Genomic DNA, 12,871 nt, shown 5'->3' with positions numbered 1-12,871 from the left:
CCTCAACCAAGGTACATGCCCTTGACCAGAATCGAACCTGGGACCTTTCAGTCCGCAGACCAACGCTCTATCCACTGAGCCAAACCGGTTTCGGCTGCCATTTACTTTTAAATGGCCAGTAGGCATCATGGCAGCTCCTGCATTGAGCATCTGCCCCCTGGTGGTCAGTGCGTGTTGTAGCTACTGGTTGGATGGATGGACACTTAGACTTTTATATATATACTAGTGGCCTGGTGCACAAAATTCATGCACGGGGGAGGAGGGTCCCTCAGCCCAGCCTGCACCCTCTCTAATCAGGCCTAAACCAGCAGTCGGACATCCCTCTCGCAATCTGGGACTGCTGGCTCCTAACTGCTCACCTGCCTGCCTTCCTGATCACCCCTAACCTCTCTGCCTGCCTGCCTGATCGCCCCCAACAGCCCTCCCCTGCAGGCCTGATCTTGCCCCTAACTGCTCTCCCCTGCCAGCCTGATTGCCCCTAACTGCCCTCCCCTGCCAGCCTGATCTCGCCCCCAACTGCCCTCCCCTGCTGGCCTGATCGCCTCTAACTGCCTCTGCCTTGGCCCCCACCACCATGGCTTTGTCCAGAAGGAAGTCGGACGTCCAGGAGATGGCCGGTTGACCTGGTCTAATTAGCATTATTACCCTTTTATTAGTATATATAGATTATATAAGATAGGATTGCTTAAATGGGGGGAGCCTTTTTCAGCAGGAGTAGATGCTCTTGGCAGACAAAAATACATAATCCCTATATCTGGACTGATAGCCAGCCATATGCACTATACTGCCAAAGCAGTCATTAAAAAATTGAACTGCTTTCTTACACCTTACACCAAACAGCTGTTGCACTTAAAAACCCTCCTCAGCCCCCACCTTAGGTTCTGCCTTCACAGTTCACCCAGATTTGGTTCTGATTGGTCGGTTTCTATGCCAGTCAGCATCAAAAGCTCCTCCTCCTAGGCAGCCATTGACTCCTCACAGTTCATCCACATTTGGGTCTGATTGGTCAGTTTCTATGCCTGTCAGCATCTCTGGGCCTGTCTCCGGGCCTGATCAGAGATGCGGGGCTGGTCAGCAGCTGCCCCAGGCTGCTGGCGAGCGGACTGAACTGCTGACCTCTCAGAGAGAGAGAGGCATGGCTGCTGGTGAGGCCCGGAGAGAGAGAGAGGCAAGGGCTGATCAGCAGTTGCCATGGAGGCTGCAGATCAGACCCTGCTTCTCTCCGGGCCTTGCCAGCAGCTGCAGCAGCTGCTGATAAGCCCTGCCTCTCTCTCTCTCTCTCTCTCTCTCTCTCTCTCTCTCTCTCTCTCTCAGAGGTCAGCAGTTCAGCCCACTCGCCAGTCCCCGCCCACCCGAGCCTGCTGCGCGCACAGCCTGGCATTCGATCATCCCTTCGGTTGTTTTGGATGTTATGGACCCTGGGACTTTATATAGATAGATAGATAGATTGTTCATGGTTGCCAACTGTCTGTATAAAAATAGTCCCGGGGCCCCACAAAAGCCTTTGCATCATAACTTAAGGTCGTCATGGTCTCTTTTTTATATGAGATTAGGTATTAGTCCTCCAGTTATTTTAGCACAAATTAATATCAAGGTGTTTTAGCACCCAGAGAGCTTGGTGAAAATCTTTTCTCTTTCACTTTGTACAAATGAGAACTGTAACAAAGCAATATGTGCATAGGTAATAGGTGTTCTTTATGGATAATTGCAGTGGCCAACAGAGGGAAGCTGTGGCAGTTATGACCAAAGCCTAGGGAAGAAGATGCCATTCCCAAAATTAGCTCTAATGAAGGAATACAATTGCCAAGGCAGAGAAAACTCCTATCCAGAAAGAAATGTTTGCCAGTTGTGTAAGGACAGAGGGGGGGTTATGAAGGCAATGAACCGTTGCTATCATTCCTAGCTCTGTTCTTAGGGTCACCTTGGCTTGGTTCCTGATACATGGAGCAGAACATGGCCCCTGAAGCCCAGGAGAATCCATGAAGTAGATGCAGGGTCCTGAGAGGTGTTTTTATTCCATGCCTTTTTAATCAATCCCAAATTGGAGTCGCTGTGGGGCAGTTCCTACCTGTAAATGGCAGTATGTGCTCATTACGCTTGTGAATTCAGAGTTCACAGTTAACTGGGCTCTTCCTCTTTTCTTTTTGGAGCAACAGGTGTTAAAATATTTCAATCAAATGCAGAACAAGGTAACCTAGTAGGTTGTGGCTAGAATGCTAGAATTTTTTAGAAAAAATAGGAACATTTTAAAAAGTGAATAAAAGAAGAGTTGAATTCCTGGAAATCCAGCTTTATGGGGCAGTTCTCTTTAAATGGCAGCAAGTTTACTTATATCATGCAGATCTAGAATGTATTTAAGTCTCAAATGCCTACCCTCCCTCTCACCCCTATAGAATTTTACTAGTTCTCCAGGAAACTAAGATTCATTGGCAAGCTTTGAGCTCTTGATGGGAAAGTGCCCTAGAAATGCAAAACTTCATTATAGATTCTATTAATTAAAAAAAGTTTTAAGGAGTTTACAAACCAACTTTTAAACTAACCAAGCTGATAAGACCATCCTGAAGCCAAACAGAAAAACCTTGAAGAAATCAATAGCATTTTCAAGGTTATTCCCTAAAACAGTGGTCGGCAAACTGCGGCTCGCAAGCCGCGGTTTGCCGCTCTGTTGACTAATGAGTTTGCCGAACACTGGGATAGGGGCTTAATCACAAAGAAAAACAACAGCCTGTAATTATTGGAATTGAGAGTCTAGGTCAGTGGTCGGCAAACTCATTAGTCAACAGAGCGGCAAACCGCAGCTCACGAGCCACATATGGCTCGCGAGCCGCAGTTTGCCGACCACTGCCCTAAAAGAAAAACAGAGATGTTATAGGAGAAATGGAGTGGGTTCTCTTTAAGCTTCATGATGATTTCTTAGTCTGAATCTCAGTCTGAGAGAACCTAGCACTTGGCTGGGACTGAAGCTCTGCTGTTGAATGCTGAAGGGAGGTAGGTCAACAGGGACTGGACACTTGTATGAAACACCCATGCCCCTGCCTTGGCCCCAGGAGGTAATTAAAAATGTTCTTGTTTGTTCTCAATCAGGAGGAAATGAAACTGGAATGAGAAGTACATGGATTGAGAGAGGGAAAAGTCTCAGAGGGAACTTCAGGTTGGAGATAGAACTTTTATATGAATATAGTGCAGAGATTCTGGGAGAGGTGTTGGGGGAAATGCAACAGGGAGGTGAAGCTGAGGATGTAAATCTTCAAGGTAATATAGAATACCATGTGCTAAGGACAGGCCTATTAACAAGAGTCCTACCAATGAATCTTCTAATAAGGTTTAGAGGACCTAAGTGATAGCTGTGGGTTCAAATGTAGAACCCAATCACCTTGAATGTTAAACTCACTTTTTTTCTGATTGTGAAGCTAATATTCTCAAAGTAGAAAATAAAAACTACAAAGGGAAAGGCAGAAATTATCCTAATCTCATTTGGATAAGCCTTTAATTATTTTGGTGTCTCATAATGGAGGTTATTCTGTGTATATAGTTTTATAGTCTGTTTTTATACTTAGTATTATTTCTTTGTTGTGAGTTTTTTTCAAAAATATGATTTGTAAGGACTGCATAATATTCTGTCTAAAGATATGCAAGAGAGCACTTAACCAGTCTTTCTTTGAACATATTTGTAAAGATGTGCTGGGCACCATGATAGGTGCTGAATGCAATGTGCCCCTGACCTCAATGAGCTCAAATGGGGGAAAATATATAAGTAAGTAGGCAAGTCTTCCACAGTACAAGAACATGAGCACAGAGAGAAGTCCAGGGGGCTTTGGAACTGTGGAAGAGAGATGCTCAATGGAGTCTTGAGGGTGGGAGGTCAGAGAAAGAAGGGCATTGTGGCTATTTACAATTTTTATGTTATAAAGACGTGGTGAACACCTTTGGGCGTAAATCTATATCAACACTTCTGATTTATCCTTAAGATTATTCCTACCAGTAGAGTGTAGTGTGAATTATCCGAGCCTTAGCAAGTGCCTGACTGTAAACATAATTGAAATAACATTAGGATACAAAAGTGACTAACCTCCCATCTGCCCCTAAGGTTGTATTTGCCTAAACCTTGATGGGGGTGAGATCTGGCTCTCTTCCTTCTGGCAAGTCACTGCTCAAATGTTACCTCATCAGAGAGGCTAAATGCCCAGCATCTAAAACATTGCCAGGTGCATAGTATGCACTTGGTGCATATATTTTGACTGAATAGATGAATTGGTAATTATGACTGATATCGAATGTAATTATTCTGTAAATTTGAGAAGCCTACTTTTACCTTTATAAAAACTCTATTTGCAAAACTGTAGCATTAGGGAAGATTTATGACAAAAGAAAACAGTTATGAAGAAAGCCTACAGAGGCACTTGATTTGTACTTGAGTCTCAGCCAACACTCAGACCCTAAGGAGAGTGCTTACACCACCATGGATCTCAAAACAAGTTTACATTGCTGTATACTGTTATCTCTAAGACTGTCATCCACTACAATATTAGAAAATTGTGGCTACCTCTGTTTTAAGACATAAAGCATTATTTTAAAAATTAGATTCTCTCTGGAAAAAGAATGAATTAGGAGGTGAGCGTATTCCTGAAACATTACTCTTGACACTTCTCTGAAGTCACTTGAGAACCTAACTGCTCCCCTTCAGGACTGAACATATGTCCTCAAAGTGATGAAGAGTAGGACATGTAGATGAGCCCCAGGCCTCCAAGACATGTCATAGGATTCTTACAGCGTGATCCCCAGAAAAGCAGTAGTAGCATCACCAACCAGGAACTCGGTAGAAATAAAAATTCTTCAGCCATGCCCTCCGACCTACTGAATCAGAAACTCTGGAGGGGTACTGTGTTTTAATAAGTCTTCCTGGTGATTTTGATGCATGCTCAGGTTTGAGGACCACTGTCATGGAGAGGATCATCTCCCTCTCAATGAGTTGTGTATAAAATAACCCATAGCAACCTTTTCCCGAAATCTCTAGTTAGACTGTGGCTGCAGCAACACAAGGCACACTATCTAGAAACTATGCCGTAGTCTATTAGATTGAACATGAAATTGACAGTTTTGTAGGTCAAATATGGTTGAATATGGCTTACAGTTTCAGCTCAGAGATGTAGAGAGCTGTGCGATGTCCTTCTCATGCTTACAAAAAAAAAATCTGAACAGACTGGAAATTAAAAAGAGAACTGAGTTTTCAGAGCAAACAGATATTTCAAAATCTGGAGAGAGGCACTTTCTGTGATACATGGAACTGAAGTATTTGCTTACCAGGGACAAAAGCCACCAGACGCCATAGAAGTGGATGGAAAAATCAAGCTAGAAAATTTAACAAATTTCTGGAGGCTGACTATTGACTTGCTTGAGATTGTGACGCACCCTTTTGTGGGCCTTTCCTCCAAGATTCCCACCAGGTTCTCACAAGGAGGATCAGGGAAATCAGAGAAAATTCATGGTGTAGGCTGGATGCTGGCTCAGGAATCACTGAGAATTTCACTGAGACATTGCTCTCTTAAGGAACAAAAGGCTTATTTGGTAGAGTGGAAAGACATGGTCTGAAGACACTGGTGAAATATATTGCAGCTGGGGAAAGGGAATTCCACCCAGCCAGTCCCCTCATCTCCTTAAAAAATAAAGATTTAATTTTTAGGGAGAAGAGCCTTAAGGCTATTGACTGAGAACGCTGTTGGATCCCCCTACTCCAAGACACTGTGGGTAGGGAGCTCTATCTCTGGGCAAGTGGGCAGAAGCATATGTGAAAGCAACACCTCTGAAACTGAGGCTTAGAATATTAGAGACTACCCCTTCCATGCCCCACTAGCACACTAACAAAACTCCAGGAATAACAACAGTGGATTACAACAGGGAGAGCTTCAGAGGCAGACTTTGTCCGAGGAACAGCAGGAAAGGAAACCTCAAAATTAGGAGGAAGAAAAAAGATCACTAGAGGAATTCTAAGTTTCTAATGCCATATGAAACACAAACCTCAACAAAGCCCAATTCCTGACTAGATTACTATAAATTCCTATACTAAGGTTAATTTACCACAAAATTACAAGGCATGCCAAAAGGCAAGAAAAAACAGTTTGAAGAGACAAAGCAACCCTCAGACTAAGAGTTAGATGGCACAGCTATTGGAAATATAGAGATTTTAAAATAATTATGATTACTATGTTAAAGGCTCTAGTGGAAAATAGACAACATGCAAGATCAGATAGGTAATTTCAATAGAGATGGAAAATATAAGAAAGGATCAAATGGCTGGAAATAAAGAAACATACAGTAACAGAAATGAAGAATATTTCCGATGGGCTCATCACCAGACTTGAATATTTATATTTACTTGAATAAATAGCAGAACTGACAAAGATAAAAAGAGAGGAGGCACAAATTACCATGTCAAGAATGAAACGTGATATCACTGCAGATTCTGTATTCATTAAAAGGATAATAAGGAAATACTATGAACAACTTCACGATCATAAATTCAGCATCTTAAAAGAAATGGGATAATTCCTCAAAACCCACAAACTATCAAAACTCAAAATAAAATAGACCATCTTAACAGTCTTATAACCATTAGAAAAAAAATGAGCTTGTATTTAAAAGGCCCTGAAAAAGAAATCTCCAGGTCCAAGTGGTTTTACTTGAGAATTCTACCAAACATTTAAAGGAATAACACCAATTTCACACAATCTGTTTCAGAAAATAAAAGAGGAAAGAATACTTCTCAAATCATTTTGTGAGGCTAGTATTACTCTGATACCAAAACAAGGCAAAAGCAGTACTCCTAATCAATTAAATAAAAACTACAGGTGAGTATATCTCATGAACCAAATGCAAATATCCTCAATAAAATATTAGCAAATATAAACCAAAAATGTATGTAAAAATTTTATACCGAAACCAAGTATAACTTATTCCAAGTATGCAAGTTCAGCATTCAAAAGTCAATCATCGTAATCTACCATATCAGTAGGCTAAAAAAGAAAAATCATATGATCATATCTATTGATGCAGAAAAGGTATTTAAAATCCAATACCCATGCACAATAAAAACTTTTAGTGAACTAGAAACAGAGGGAAACTTCCTTAACTTGATAAATAGCATCTATAAGAAACCCACAGCTAACATCATACTTAGGGTGAAAGACTGAATGCTTTCCTTTTAAGATCAGAATAAGGCAATGATGCACATTCTCACTGCTCTTATTCAACATAGAACTGCAAGTTCTAGCCATAGCAATAAGGCAAGAAAAAGAAATAAAAGGCATATAGATTGGAAAAAAAATAAAACCATTCCTATTTGTAGATTACCTGATTGTCCACATGGAAAATCTCAAGGGGGAAAAAAAGAAAACCTACTGAACTAGTAAGTGAGCTCAGCAAGGTCATGTAATAATATAAATGCAATGCACAAAATTGCATTTTTACATACTAACAATGAACAGGTAGAACCTGAAATTTAAAATGCCATGCCATTTACATTCACTCTAAAAAACTCAAGTGCTTGGGTATAAACATAAGTATATACAAGATCTGGATGCTGACATTGCTCTTAGTAATATTATTTTCCCGATTTATCTCCTTGGGCAAGGGAAACAAAAGAAAAAAAATGAGACTATATCAAACTAAAATGTTTTTGCACAGCAAAGGAGACCATCAACAAAATAAAAAGATAACCTATTGAATGGGAGAAAATATTCAACAATAATGCATCTGATAAGGGTTTTAATATCCAAACTTTATTAAAAACTCATACATCTTAACACCAAATAAACAATAAACATTACTCCAAAGAAGACATACAGATGGCCAATAGACTTATGAAAAGATGTTCAACATTACTAATCATCAGAGAAATGCAAATTAAACTCACAAGGAGATATTGCCTCACACCTGTCAGAATGGCTGCCATCAATAAATCCACCAAAAAAAAGTGTTGGTAAAGACGTTGAGAACCTTTGTGCACTGTTGGGAATACAAAATGATGCAACCACTGTGGAAAACACTATGGAGGTCCCTGAAAATATTAAAATAGAACTACTTTGTGACCTAGCAATTCCACTTCCTGGGTATTTATCCCAAAAAAATTCAAAACATAAATTCAAAAAGATATGTGCAACCCTATATTCATTGAAATATTATTTACAATAGCCAAGATATGGGAGTAACCTAAGTTCCCATCAATAGATAATTGGATAAAAAAAAAAGATGTGGTACATATAAACAATGGAATATTACTTGGCCATAAAACAGAATGAAATCTTACCATTTTCAACAACGTGGACGGACCTAGAGGTTATGCTGAGTGAAATAACTCAGTTAGAGAAAGACAAATACCATATGATTTCACTTATATGTGCAATCTAAAGGACAAAATTAACAAACAAACAAAAAAATTTTAGGAACCTCCGTAGTGTTTTCAACAGTTCATCAGCAGAGAACAAGCTGATGGTTGCCAGAGGGTAGGGGGATTATGGAGCTAGGTGAAAAAAGTGAAGGTATTAAGAAGTACAAATTGATAGTCACAAAATAATCACAGGGATATAAAGTACAGCATAGAGAATACAGTCAGTAATATTATATTCTCTATGGTGCCAGGTGTGTACTAGACTTATCGAAGGGGATCACTTCATAAATTATATAAATGGCTAACCATTATGCTGTGCACCTGAAACTAAGATAAAATTATATTGAATGTAAATTGTAATTGAAAATTTTTAAAAATTAAACATGCAACTACTGTTATGATTCAGAATTTGTACTCCTAGTCATTTTCCCCAGAGAAATGAAAACTCATGTGCACACAGAAAACCTACATGAATGTTTATGGAAGCTTTATTCATAGCCTCAAACTGAAAACAACCCAGGTGTCCAAAGCGTGACTGGTTAAAGAAACTGTGGTACATCCATCCATATCATGGAAAACTGCTCAGCAATAAATGGAGCAGACTACTGATACATGCAACAATGAATGAATGAATCCCAAGGGGATGATGCTAGGCAAAAAAGGGACAATTTTAAAAGGTTGTATACTGTATGATTCCATTTACATAACATTTTTGAGGTGACAAAATTGTAGGAATAGAAAACAGATTAGTGGTTGGCAGAGATCAGATATGGTGGGTAAGGAAGCAAATGGGTGTGGCATTCAAAAAACATCAGAAGGGATCCTTGTGGTGATGGAACTGTAATTGTATCAATGTCAATGTCCTGGTTGTGATAGTGTACCATAGGTTAGCAAGATGCTCCCATTGGGGAAAACTGGTTAAATGGTATACTAAATCTCTCTGTGTGATTTCTTACAACTGCATATTCTACAATTATCTCTAAATAAAAATGTTTAATTTTAAAAAGTCTTTTGCACACACACAACAGAAATAGGGAATCTTCCAGAAGTGAATCATCAAGGTGATGAGTAATCTGGAAAGTATGTCATAAAGAAATGATTGAAGGATCTGGGAAGTGGGGTATCACCTAAAAAAAAAAAGTGATACTTGGAAAGCTGCCATGTGGAAAAAGAATTAAATTATAATTAATGGATAGAAATTACAAGAGAAGATATCACTTAAATATATGGAAGAGTTTGCTACAAAGCAGAGTTGTTAAGAAATAAGATGGTGGAATTCTAAATATCTAGATATACTGGCCTAGCTGTTCCTTGAGCATGCCAGGATGCCTTGGGCCTTTGCCCTGGCTTGCCACTCTGCATGCAATGCTCTTCCTATACATATTTGCATGGCTGACACACTCATCTCTTTCAAGTTTTTGTTTAATATCCATTGTAAGTCAAGTGGGGACTCTGGTTTAAGTTATCATTATCCTCACTCCGGGCACTAGGCTGATGAAGCAGGTGCCATTTGGAATGTTACTGGTAACAGAACATTGATGGCAGAGCGAAAAGATAGCTCTGGAAGATCTTACACCTAAAACAAAAAGCTCAAAGTGAAGTTGAACATTCCCAGAAAAGGGAATTGGAAATTAGAAGAGTAATTTTGGAAAGATACTGGTGTGCTGGTGAGTTCTTCCATGCCAATGGAAGTGTTGGAGGGTTGCCTACCACTTACCAGGAACCTAGGGAAAGAACTCAAAGATAGTTTGCTACAGGTGTCCCAAGAAGTTTTCAGGACATAAAGGACAAATGTCTGAGTCATATCTCAGAAATCTAGAAGGTGAGATTGGCTGGCTGCTCAAATGGTTGCAGCAATAGAGGGCCTGGATGGGAGTGGCCAGCACTCCTAGAGGTTGTGGGGCAAAGGATATGTGTTTCCTGTAGACCAGATGTGGTCTCGGCATGAGAAAGCCATCAGTGGGGTTGTGTCCTCTCAATACATACCCCCAACTTGGAGAACCGACTAGCCTTTTGGAGAGGAGAAAAGCAGTCAACCCTGTTCCTCCTTTTTCCATCGTATATGGTCATCCCATAAGCAGAAGGAGCACAGTTACTGTCCTGAGTTGAATAGAAGGAGGCTGCAGCTCGCATATTAGAGAGGAGAAAACTGCGCATAGAGTTCTAGAGGTGTGTGGGTCTGGAATCCTCAGCTGAGTACTGTCCAGCACTAGTGTATGCAGAAAGTACCCGAAGTTGTGGAAAGAACCACCTGAATGGATTAGAAGGAACAATCCCACAGGTCCCAAACAGTTTCTGTTTCCACTGGCCAGAATGGAAAAATGAAATATTTCACAGGACATCGGATAGAGTACTCAGAAGGGTATTGCCTCAGTAGAGGGGATTAATTAGCCCAGTCTAAATGTTGCTTTGATCCACTTAAAACCAGCCTTAAAATCAAGCATCAGGCCTGGCTGGTATGGCTCAGTGGTTGAGCATTGACCCATGAACCAGGAAGTTACCAGCTCAATTCCAAGTGAGGGCACATGCCTGGTTACTGGCTCAATCCCTGGTGGGGGGCATGCAGGAGGAAGCCAATTAACGTTTCTCTTTCATCAATGTTTCTATCCCTCTCTCTTCCTCTCTAAAATCAATAAAAACATTTTTTAAGACGCAAGCCTCAGAAGGATCAAACTGTTTCCAAGTAACTTAACTGTGTCCCAGAATAAAGCTCAAGAATATAGGAATACAAAAATATGCAGTTCACGTTAAGGTAAAATTCACAATGTGAGGCATCTAATAAAAAAATTACCTGACATGCAAAGAAGCAAGAAAATGTGACCCATCAGGAGAAAAAAATCATTAGATCCAGGAATAAAACAGATGATAGGATTAATAGACAGGGACATTTGGTTATTAGAGCTATATTCCATATGTTCAATAAGGTATAAAGCATGTGTGGAACAAGAATAGGACCATACTGGGTGTCACCAGTCGGTGGTCAGTTTAGGGCTGACATACTGTCAGTTCAGAGATTGCATGCTCATGCCTAATAACTTGGTCTTTTCATTCCCCCTAACTATAAGTAGCATCCTAGTTCCATCATATATTCGATAGCATGTCTTAGAGGGAAATAACTTACAATTTTTAATACATCTCATGAAGTTCACCTTTTTTTCCACAAGTTACTTGCTTATTCATTATTTATATTTAAAACATCACATGAGTTCCCCCCATATTTCATAATCTAGTATTTTATATATAACCTACTAGAGGCCTGGTGCATGAAATTCATGCACGGAAGGGGGGTGTCCCTCAGCCCAGCCTGCACCCTCTCCAATCTGAGACCCCTCGAGGGATGTCCGACTGCCCATTTAGGCCCGATCCCAGTGGAATAGGGCTTAAACAGGCAGTCGGACATCCCTCTCACAATCCAGAACTGCTGGCTCCCAATTGCTCGCCTGCCTACCTTCCTGATTGCCCCTAACCGCTTCTGCCTGCCAGCCTGATCACCCCCTAACCTTACCCCTGCAAGCCTGATTGATGCCTAACTGCTCCCCTGCAAGCCTGTTTGCCCCTAACTGCCATCCCCTGCAGGCCTGGCCATCCCTAACTGCCCTCCCCTGCAGGCCTGGTCACCCCTAACTGCCCTCTCCTGCAGGCTTGATTGCCCCCAACTGCCCTCCTTTGCAGGCCTGGTCCCTCCCAAATGCCCTCCTCTGCTGGCCATCTTGTAGTGGCCATCTTGTGTCCACATGGGGGCAGGATCTTTGACCACATGGGGACAGCCATCTTGTGTGTTGGAGTGATGGTCAATCTGCATATTACTCTTTTGTTAGATAGGATAGAGGCCTGGTGCATGGGTGGGGGCCAGCTGGTTTGCCCTGAAGGGTGTCCCGGATCAGGGTGGGGGTTCCCTTGGGGTGTGGGGTGGCCTGGGTGAGGGGCCTGTGGTGGTTTGCAGGCTGGCCATGCCCCCCGGCGACCCAAGCAGAGGCCCTGGTATCTGGGATTTATTTATATTCTACATTTGAAACTTTGTAGCCTGGAGTGGAGCCAAGCCTCCTGCTGGCTCCATGGTGGCAGCCATTTCTGTTGGGATTTATGTATCTTCTATAATTGAAACTTTGTAGCCTTAAGCGGATGCCTGGGCCAGCCAGGGCTTCAGAAGGGTGGTTTCCTCCATCACCGGGGGCAACCCTAGCCTCCTGCTCTTTCAAGCTCTGTGGCTGCTGCCATTTCTGTTTGGATTTATTTATCTTCTATCATAGAAACTTTGTAGCCTTGAGTGGAGGCCTAGGCAGGCAAGGGCAGGTGGAAAGCTTGGCTTCCTCCATTGCCAGGGAAACCCAAGCCTCCCTCCTGCTCTCTGTGGCCACAACCTTCTTGGTTGGGTTTATTTGCATATTCTCTCCTGATTGGCTTGTAGGCGTGGCTTGTGGGCATGGCTTGTGGGTTTAGCGGAGGTATGGTCAATTTGCATATTACTCTTTTATTAGATAGTATGCT

The sequence above is a fragment of the Eptesicus fuscus genome, chromosome 1 (assembly GCF_027574615.1).
Source record: "Eptesicus fuscus isolate TK198812 chromosome 1, DD_ASM_mEF_20220401, whole genome shotgun sequence".
Lineage (NCBI taxonomy): Eukaryota > Metazoa > Chordata > Mammalia > Chiroptera > Vespertilionidae > Eptesicus > Eptesicus fuscus.
This window is presented reverse-complemented; position numbering follows the sequence as displayed.